This window comes from Eurosta solidaginis, chromosome 1, assembly GCF_040869045.1.
Source record: "Eurosta solidaginis isolate ZX-2024a chromosome 1, ASM4086904v1, whole genome shotgun sequence".
Lineage (NCBI taxonomy): Eukaryota > Metazoa > Arthropoda > Insecta > Diptera > Tephritidae > Eurosta > Eurosta solidaginis.
The window spans coordinates 225,632,569-225,640,319 of record NC_090319.1 but is presented as its reverse complement, the minus strand read 5'-3'; the positions used below and the strand labels follow the sequence as shown (position 1 = coordinate 225,640,319).

Here is a 7,751-nt window from a genome sequence, read left to right as displayed (position 1 = left end):
TATCTGGTTGTGGCTGAGTGACGAGATTACCTCAAAATTGTGACTTATAAAATTTTTCGGAACCCGGTATACCAATTTCGGTATACAAAATGAGGTATACAAAATTTAGAAACAGGTATACAAATTTAGGCATACAAAATTAGGTATACAAAATTTAGAAACAGGTATACAAATTTAGGTATACAAATTTCAGAACCCGGTGTACAAATATCGAACTTAGGTATACAAATCCAGGTATACAAAATTAGGTATACAAATTTAGGTATGCAAATTTCAGAAACAAAGCTCAAGATTTGGAGTTGTTTGTTTGGGTGTATTTTAAAGTGCAGAGCCTTGCTATAAATGGTGGTGATGTTTACTATAAACCACCCTGGGCTCCCACCATGTATTTGATTGACGTCGGCAAGGGTGGTGCGTTTTGAAAATTAACATTGTCGTATTGTCGCGATATTTTCTTTGTTTTGTATAAATATTGGACAAATCCGTAATCTGTGTAATATACTTTGCATAGTTTGGCAGAAATGGATGTCCAAAAGTTAACTGATTTGTTGCGGGCTACTATCGAGCCGAATCCGGAGCAAAGGAAGTCGGCAGAAGACCAATTGGCTCAAATTCACAAAATAATTGGATTTGTACCGACAATATTGCAAATTGTTATGCAAAATAATGTAGATCAGCCAGTGCGTCAAGCGGGAGCGATATATTTAAAAAACCTTATAACGAACAGTTGGTCAGACCATGAGGCTAAAGCTGGTGAGCCTTTCTCCATCCATGAACAAGATCGTGCTATGATACGTGGATCAATTGTCGATGCGATTGTGCACGCTCCAGACATTATAAAAGTTCAATTGGCAGTATGCGTAAACCATATCATAAGAAATGATTTTCCCGGACGGTGGCCACAAGTTGTGGATAATATTAGCATTTACTTTCAAAATCCAGATGTCAATGGATGGAATGGTGCCCTCTTACTATGTATCAGTTAGTAAAAACGTATGAATACAAACGTTCAGAGGAGCGAGTTCCCCTTAATGAAGCAATGAATCTTCTGCTTCCAATGATATATCAGCTGATGATAAATTTAATGAACGACCAATCAGAGCAGTCGATGTTACTTCAGAAGCAGATTTTAAAAATCTATTACGCCTTAACCCAGTATACACTGCCATTAGATCTGATAACAAAAGAAACATTTTCGCAGTGGATGGAAATACTACTACTTAAAATACTAGATCAATATCGAAATCATATTTACGTATCACCTCGCGTTTTAACTGATATTTTGGCTTACTTGAAAAATGCTGTAAGTCACGCATATTCCTGGAAATTAATTAAACCTCATATGGTTGCTATTGTTCAAGATGTCATATTTCCTATTATGTCTTTTACCGATGCCGACCAAGAGTTATGGCAGACTGATCCGCACGAATATTTGAGATTAAAATTCGATATATTTGAAGACTATGCAACACCGGTTCCAGCAGCGCAGTCATTACTATACACTTGTTGCAAAAAGCGGAAAGGCATTTTACCCAAGGCTATGAACATCATAATGCAAATTATAACATCTCCAAACGCAGACAATAAACAAAAGGATGGTGCATTGCATATGATCGGAACATTAGCAGATGTGTTACTTAAGAAGCGTATATATCGTGATCAATTAGAAACTATGTTAACCACATACGTCTTTCCTGAATTTCAAAATCCTGCTGGACATATGCGCGCCCGTGCTTGTTGGGTGCTTCACTATTTTTGTGACATTCATTTAAAAAATCCCCAAGTATTAGCCGAAATTATGCGTTTAAATATACATGCATTATTAAATGATAAAGAACTTCCAGTTAAGGTTGAAGCAGCTATTGGGTTGCAAATATTTTTATCAACCAATGATGACGCTGCACAGTATGTGGAGAGTCAAATAAAAGAAATTACTAAAGAACTATTAACAATAATACGTGAAACCGAAAACGAGGATCTAACTAATGTTATGCAAAAAATTATGTGTACATTTACTACTCAACTTCTACCGGTAGCCATGGAAATATGTCAGCATTTGGCTACCACCTTCAGTCAAGTGCTTGAATCGGAAGAAAATTCAGATGAGAAAGCGATCACGGCAATGGGATTGTTAGACACAATCGAATCTTTACTTACTGTTATGGAAGACCACCCCGATGTTTTATTAAACTTACATCCGATTGTAATTAATGTAGTAGGTCACATATTTCAAAACAATATCACAGACTTCTATGAGGAGACGTTCTCTTTGGTTTTCGATATAGGATAGAATAGGTTAGGTGGCAGCTGCCCTGATAAGGATAGCTCACTTGGACAACACGAAGGTCCGTTGTGATACCACATACACCAAAAATAACGGTGACCTAGATCCAGCTACTTAGAGAATCGTTGGGTAGCAACGATAAAGCTCCGAATGATACCGATCTCAACTTTGGATATATCCTCGGGAGATCCAAGTGAGTCGCGACCGAAGTACTTTCGCCTAATTCTGGCAAAAGCTGGACAATCAAGCATAAAGTGATTTGGTGATTCCACCTCATCATCCTCCATACAGCTGCAGCAGGATGGAGTTTCCAGTATATTAAGACGTACCGCATGGATACCCATGGGACAGTGCCCTGTCAAAACCCCAATGACCATTGATAGGTGAGCCTTAGTGAACCCAATTATTTCAGCAGACCTCCTGCCATCCACTTTCGGCCAGAAAGATCTTGCTACCCTGCAAGACGTGGTATCCGCCCAACGTTTGCTGAGCTGATTCGAGGCCCAGCTATGGAGGAGCAATCCACAGGTGGCCAGCGGGATCCTGAAGTCCCTACAGCCATCTTCATCCGGTTCAGTTGTACCGATGCGGGCTAAGAGATCCGCTTGACAGTTACCCGGGATATCACTATGGCCCGGGACCCAGATAATCTTAATTGTAAAATAATTCGATGCAATCGCAAGCGAGGTCAGGCACTCCCAGACCACCCTCGATCGCACTGTAGTTGAGCTCAAGGCCTTGATAGCCGATTGGCTATCAGAGTAGATGTTAAATTCCCTAACCGTGGTAGCACTGGATAGCATTCCATCCACCGCATCCTTAATCGCAGCAATTTCCGCTTGGAATACACTGCAGTGATCAGCCAACTTAAACTTGCGGCTTAAATTTAGCTCTTGACAAAAGACCCCCGACCAACCTTTCCATCCAGCTTTGACCCATCCGTGAACAAGTTAACCGGTCCCATGCCCCAGATAATTCCTCTTCCCCACTCCTCTCTCTCTGGAATAACTGGGGTGAAGGTTGTATAGGGAGCTGTTATCGGCATACAGTAGTCCGTTCTGTCCGGGATGAAGTCGAAACTGGTAAGAAGGCTAGAGTGTCCGCGGTCAGAAAGTCTATATCCCATATTACGAAGCCTGACCAACGACCTTGCCGCGGCCGCCTTTCCCGCAATATCTACTGGGTATATGTTCAGCATGACGTTCAGTGCCAAGGTAGGCGTTGTTCTGAGAGCGCCACTGATACCGATCAGCGCCGTCCGTTGCACTGACACTAACATTTTGGAGGTGCTCGCCGTGTCCAGTGCTTTCCACCAGACCAGCACCCCATATAGCAGAATCGGTTTGACCACCATCTCATAAAGCCAGTGTACTATTCTTGGCGAGAGTCCCCATCTCTTTCCGATAGCTCCTCTGCAGCAGTACAAGGCAATGGCGGCCTTCCTGGCCCGATCTTCCACATTGGGTCTCCAGCACAGTTTCTTGTCCAAAACAATCCCCAAATATTTAACCCTATCAGAAAGTACCAACGGTACCCCTCCAATCGAGGGAGTTCTGAAATCGGGCACCTTATATCTTCTTGTGAAAAGGACCAATTCCGTTTTTCCCGGGTTGACCGCCAACCCACATGAATCAGCCCACCTAGCCACAGTATCCAGGTAGCCCTGAAGAACATCGCGCAGGGCGCCCAGAAATTTGCCTCTGACTAGGATAGCGAGGTCATCTGCATAGGCAACCACCCGACAACCATTAGCTTCCAGCTCCACAAGAAGCTCGTTGACTACCACAACCCAGAGGAGAGGAGATAGGACACCCCCCTGTGGCGTGCCCCTGCACACCTTCCTCTTAATTATGGCCCCTCCCCACTCCGCTGCGACAATTCTGCCGCATAGAAGTTTGCTAATAAATTCAACCAGAGCCGCCTCGACTCCTAAACCCACCAAAGCTCTTTCGATTGACCCCGGTAAGACATTGTTAAAAGCTCCCTCGATGTCTAGAAAGGCACCCAGAGCATACTCTTTGTGTTCTAGGGACCCCTCTATTTGCTTTACAATCGAATGGAGAGCCGTTTCCGTCGATCTGCCCCTGCAGTACGCATGTTGTGAAGCCGACAGTAACCCCCGAGGTATCCTTTCCCGTAGGTACAGGTCAATCAACCGCTCAAATGTCTTAAGAAGAAACGACGAGAGACTGATTGGCCTGAAATCCTTAGGTGATACATGAGAGCTTCTGCCGGCCTTCGGAATGAAAATAACCCTAACCGTGTGCCAAGACTTCGGGATATAGTTAAGCCTGAGGCAGTTAGTATATATGATGGCCAACCAGCGGCAGGAAATCCCCAAAGACCTTTGAAGCTGCGCAGGAATGATTCCATCCGGGCCCGGAGACTTATAGGGCTTGAACGACCCTATAGCCTAGGTTATCTGACTTTCCCGTATTGGAATGGCAGGCACTTCTGCATGGCCAACGACCGCCGACCATGCAGGCGAAGATCCCTGCACAACTGGGACATCGGGAAAATGATTGTCCAGTAAAAGCCTTAGGGACTCCTCGCTACTCATCGACCAGTCCCCACCATCATCTCTCAGATACGGGGTTCCTATAGAGTATTTTTCTAAATCTCGCGGATTCATTGCAGCCTTCTACGTTTTCGCAGAAGCTTCGCCATGCATCTCGCTTGGCTATCCTTATTTCATATTTATAAATCCCCAGACTCACCTTATAGAGCTCCCAGTCCGAGGGTAATTTACTCCTCCTGGCTCTGTTGAAGAGCCGCCGACTGGACGCTCTTAGGTCGTCAAGAGAATCCGACCACCAGGGCGGCTTGCCCTTCCCCCTGTAAGTTTTCAATGGGCAGGACAGCTGAAAGGCGCTATTGCTTGCCGAGGTGAAGTTTTCCACCAGAACGTCTATCTCAGATTCGGACAGGCCCGAACTAATGATAGGCACCGCAGGCAGTAGCTCTCCCAGCTTCCTACAATACAAGTCCCAGTTAGTACTTTTAGGGTTCCTAAAAGATATTTTACCGGGACGTTCTTCGTTCACTGAGAACTGAATATATCGGTGATCAGAGAAGGAGTGCTCGTTGAGAACCCTCCATCCAGATATCCGACCTTCCAGTTCTCTACTAACCAGGGTGAGGTCCAGGACCTCCTCCCTTAACGCAGTAATAAAAGTCGGGTCATTCCCCCTATTACATATACAAAGTCCCTCATCTACAATAAAAGTAAATAAAGACTCACCTCTAGTGTTGGTATCCGAGCTTCCCCAAATGCTATGATGGGCATTTGCATCGGCACCGATGATCACGCCAACACCTCTCCGCCTTGCTTCAGCGGTGATTTCACCCAGTATCGCAGGTGGTGGTCCCACTACGTCCCCGTGGGGCATGTACGCTGAGACCACCCACATTTCATTACTTCCTCGCTCGAGGCAGACCGTGGTTACGTCAGCATTGCTGAAATTAGAAAGAATAACAGCCAAAACAATTTCTCCAGAAATGTGGCAAATGATGGAGTTGATTTATCAAGTTTTTAAAAAGGATGGTGTGGATTATTTTATTGATATAATGCCAGCCCTACATAATTATGTGACTGTTGATACACCAGCTTTTCTTTCCAATCCCAATCGACTTCTAGCCATGTTTGACATGTGTAAGACTATGTTGACGAGTAATCCAGGCGAAGACCCTGAATGTCATGCTGCTAAACTTCTTGAAGTTATAATATTACATTGCAAAGGCCAAATCGACTCAGTAATTCCGATGTTTGTTGAATTGGCTCTGTCACGCCTGACCCGAGAAGTGCAGTCGTCCGAATTACGAACCATGTGTTTACAGGTAGTAATAGCAGCACTTTACTATAATCCTCAACTTCTACTGAATATTTTGGAGAAAATGTCTCAGCCGAATAATGGATCTTTTTCATCACATTTCATTAAACAATGGCTTCATGATACTGACTGTTTCTTTGGTATCCACGATAGAAAGTTATGTGTACTCGTTTTATGTACACTTATATCATTAGGTGATGTTTACTATAAACCACCCTGGGCTCCCACCAACAAAAAATTTGTTCACAAAACTTTACCACGTCCATGCAAATGTGACTATGAATACAACCCATGACCGTAAAATGACTAGTCAAATGACGTGGAATGACGAGAGCGTTTTTGCCGGGCACCAACAAGGTGCAAAACTTTGCTGGATTAATGTGTGGACATTATTACACTGGTGGTTAGATCGGTTATTACCCCTTCCCTTGTACTAATTTTTCACCTCATACATTCATTCGTAAACGAGTTGGTCTAAGTTTTGAATTGGTATTTCATTGAATAGCAACGTCTTATTTGCTATTAACGATCCACCAGAATATTTGGTGCATTTGGCTTTTTGGCCTAAAATGGTGCAGGGTGAGTCAAGTGCCAATTAATTGCGGCCATGGGTGTTGGCATCACTGTTGATTAGTTATTAAAGGCATTTCCTGAATGAGAAATGTCATTAGGAAAAAATCCACGAGGTTGTACGGTAGCAGAGCAGTAAGTATTGTAAATTTAGTTGTGGTTTCCTTTTACTATGATTTCTTTCTTATATTTTCAGGACAAATTTGTGCCGATTGATTTAACCGATTTCATTTGTCTAGGAGGAATTATACGTTGAAATGATGGCGATATCAGTTTGCGTTCTTCTGGGACTTTTGCACTGCAGACCATTCATGTATTGTTACGTGTCCATAGTTATGTATGGTCAAGTACTTTTAAAATGGGCATTTCCGTCATAGCCTCCAAGCTTGGTGTAGGCAAAAATATTCTTCAAAGGCGCATTTTATTAAACGCTCATCTGGATATCGATTTTCCCTAATTATTGTATGCGCCAAACGCTTTGCTAAATTTTGTTTGTTTTTTAGAAAACAATTAGCAATTAAACCGTTTCCTAAGCTAATTTTTCGTAATCTTTGCGTCGCGTAATATATTATAGTCAATATCATCCTTGGTTGCAAGGCTCTGAACAGTTACCTCAGTATGAGTATCGTAATTTGGATCCGCAACACACATACGCGCCAAACGTGTCACGTAACCAGCTTTATCGGATAAATGTGATCTGTTCTGCACTACAACGAAATATGCGTATTCTGAAGAGTTAACTCCATAAACATAATTAACAAGGCAATTATAGATTGCTGTCTTGACAATTCGGCATAATGTAAATCATTTAAAACGCCTTGATTACATGGCGGGCATGTCATACCTATAGTCAACATTCGTGAGTGTTGTTCCAACATATATAATATCTTCGTCCTTAAAGGAATATTTGGCTGGACCCGCGAACGCACAGGTGGACGCAAATTCGTCGTTAGCTGCTAAAAAGGGGTATCTAAAAATTGCGGCGCTTCCGGAAAACTGGTAAGATTATACATGTCACATGTCATTTGATGTAAACTTCCGCAAACTATTAGTACTCCCAAACCTTG

General features: G+C 43.0%; 1 pseudogene; it reads left to right on the top strand.

Annotated features, from left to right (window-relative positions):
* Positions 1 to 394: 394 nt before the first annotated feature.
* Positions 395 to 6,409, top strand: LOC137240010 (importin-7 pseudogene; annotated as a pseudogene).
* Positions 6,410 to 7,751: the final 1,342 nt, after the last annotated feature.